The 3,201-nt window shown below is 43.4% G+C and overlaps 1 pseudogene across 1 annotated transcript; it reads left to right on the forward strand.

Moving 5' to 3' along the window:
* Window positions 1-226: 226 nt before the first annotated feature.
* On the forward strand, window positions 227-2,729 carry SARC_13723 (hypothetical protein; annotated as a pseudogene; the record flags this gene model as incomplete). The annotated part of the gene is made up of 5 exons: window positions 227-436; window positions 1,160-1,234; window positions 1,722-1,851; window positions 2,140-2,219; window positions 2,516-2,729.
* Window positions 2,730-3,201: the final 472 nt, after the last annotated feature.

The following is a 3,201-nucleotide window of genomic DNA, read 5'->3' on the forward strand; positions in this document are numbered from 1 at the left end:
ATGCATACATACATACATACATATATACGTACACACATACATACATACATACATTCATACCTACCTACCTGCCTATATATAAATATATATATATATGTATGTATGCATGTATATATGTATGTATGTATGTATGTATTTATGTATATATATCTACATATATATATATATATATATATATTTATATATATATATATATATATATTTAGACTATATCTACACATATGACATGTTTGTCTCATGGAAGTGGTATTTGTATTTGCACAGAGCTCTGATCGAAACGAAGAAGGCCATTGGTCTGTTGCTAGGCAACGACATTGCACATGCAAGAGACCTGCTTGAAAAGAAAGCCGAGACAAGCATGTATCATTCACTCGGTTATTCGACCATTCTATTTATGGAGGCTGTCATGACATGGGAGTTGGAGAATGTGGAAGTGGTATGTTCACAGGTCACCTCACAAATATTCAGATCATTCAGTGTTGCGCACAATCACGCGGATACCTCGTTGTTATGTATATGACCACTTTAGTATATATAATGCCATCCACTTGTATCTTAAGCATTATGTAATGTACATTTAACTTGATAATTCACTCAAACACTTCGACCGAGACATGTGTAAACACTCAAGCACCTTTCCTCGTGATTGCTCATCTAGATACGGATGCGGCCATTTTCAACCAGCACACGCACACGTGTTCGTTTGCTAAGTGCAAGCACTGATCGTCGTGCGGGCGCACAGTTTCAAAGAGTAGTCCTGTGTGACCAGCGATAGCATGACTTGACAATCTTTCTTTGTTCTGCGGAACTGTGCGGTGAGAAGCCTGCGGGGCGGTGTGTATTGAAGGGACTAGAATGCTGTGTCTGAAGAAAACAAAGAGAGTTCTGGCTAAATGAATGGGCAGATGACACATGAAACACACATCGTCGTGTCAAATGCGCTTGCAGCCGTTTGGGATAGTCTCTCTTGCGAGCTGTAGTGTGGGAAGCACGCCTATGATTACACTCAGCGAATGAAATACACTCGCGTTTGACTGAGACTCAGGACAGCGTCGCACCCACAGTATCCAGCCGCCTGCTCGTCTCGTGCTGAGTATGAGGATGCGATACAACGTTCTGACTTATTGCTAATTACCTACCTATATACCTACCTCCGCAGGCAAATGCTGCACTGAAGCACAGCTGTACACTGTCCAAGAATCGGCAGAAGAAAATCAACAGTTTCACATCGCTGGTATGTGAGAACCTGATATATGGCCAGAGGGTTTAGGGTTTCTAGGGTTCACTAACCACAAAACATTATAAACCTAGTGTTGTACGCATGCGCACCATGTCCATGCATCTGTCAACACTACCTATCATGGATTGTGCAACGATCTAGGTTTTCTTACGCACGCCTTGTGGGTTTTGCATGTAGCCCAGATAGTCACGGCTTCGTATGTGCTGTATGGTTGAAACAGGTGTGCAGGCAGAGATCATGTCCGTGGCGTGTGTAGTAAGTAGTCTACATCTTTTATACCTGTGTATGTGTGAACTAAGTTTGTAAGTGTGAACTAAGTTTGTAAGTGTGAACTAAGTTGAAGCTCTATCAACTGCGATCAATGCAAATCAGAAGATGAACCGCCTGGGTGTTAAGTTCGACGGCTCGTGTTTTTATATTTCGGACACTATTGTATTGCCAAAAGCGCTTAATCCCGTCCTCGTTAATTGGCCATGCTCAGCTAGGAGGACCGCAGTTCTCGGCCATGACCAATGCGGAGATGCACGCCGAAGTGTGCCACGCAGAGAGCTTGCTGCTCAGAGCCATGGCCACATTCGTTGAGGATGAGTCATTCATCGCCTTTGTTAAAGGCACGTGTTAATATAGTATCGTGTGGTTGTGGTTGTAGGACGGGCGGTGTGTGTTTCTCACGCGTGCTTGGTACCCAGTTGTGTTGGTAATAGATTCAGTGCTCTATGTTTGACACTCGCAACGGTGTGCACAGTACACGTTTATTTCAATCTACCGATAACCACAGATATTACAAAACGTATCCGTCATGCCAGTCCATGCACACAATTCATGCACCAGGCTACTGAGCGTGGTGCAATCAACGGGATGTATAAACGTATTGACTCTTACCGTACGCATTGATACAGGCGGCTTGAAGGTCAAGGAGTGCCACGGAGTGTACAAAGGCTGTTACCAATTTCTAGAGAAGTCCGCTCGATCATCGCAGGTGAGCATCTAATACAGAGCGGAGTAGATCCCAAAGCATTTTTTAGTTGTATCCCAGATCCAATGCTTCTAGTTTGAAAGGATATAGATGTGTGTGATCGTCAGGGTCTAAGTCCACTTTGCGATCATGACCTTCTTTCTTATTTCTACTACCGTGCCTTGTTATGGCTGTAGTTGTGCTAAATACTGCGTTTGTAGGTTTTAGGGGGTTCGTTTCTACTTCCGTGCCTTGTTAACCATGTAGTTGTGCTGAATAATTCCTATTTATCGCATTCATCGCCTACTTGATACACCAAGTCGTCGGATAAACCGGAGAAGGCGGACGGATCTAAAATGGGCAAATTGAGCGCCAAGATGTCCAGCAAATTGAAGATCTCCAAAGATGGCAAGGACAAGAGTAACTTAAAGAAGAAACCGTCGCAAACCGATATGGCCGAGGCGGTGCTAGAAGACCTGCACGAAGAGTTTGTGTCTGGCGTGCGCATGGGCTATGGATTGTTCAATCTGGTGAGTAGTTGTGTATACTGATGGGCTAGGCTGTGGCTACGGTTGTGCGTTGTAAGGGTTTGGAAGGCTGTGACTGCGTTGCCTTTCACCATAGTAGTATGTTGTATGGTCATTGGTAGTGACTACAGTGTCTGTGGCCAATGCAATGTGATATATGGTCTGGGCCACCCGTCGAGTAGTTTCGTATGTAATGTTGGGCTCGGTGTCGCGTATCCTAAGGGTTTTAATTGGGATCAATAATGGTGTGGGTGTACAAAACAGAGATGGGTTATTTCGAGAGTTGTGTCCGATCACCCAACCCTATACCTTAAACTCTAAAAAGCCGATCAGCTCGGGAGGTGACTTCCATGACTCATCCCGCAACACATCAATCGAATATATATATATATATATATATATATATGTATGTATGTATGTATGTATGTATGTATGTATGTATGTATGTAGGTATGTATGTATGTATGTATGTATAGAAT

This window comes from Sphaeroforma arctica (assembly GCF_001186125.1).
Source record: "Sphaeroforma arctica JP610 unplaced genomic scaffold supercont1.3645, whole genome shotgun sequence".
NCBI lineage: Eukaryota > Ichthyosporea > Ichthyophonida > Sphaeroforma > Sphaeroforma arctica.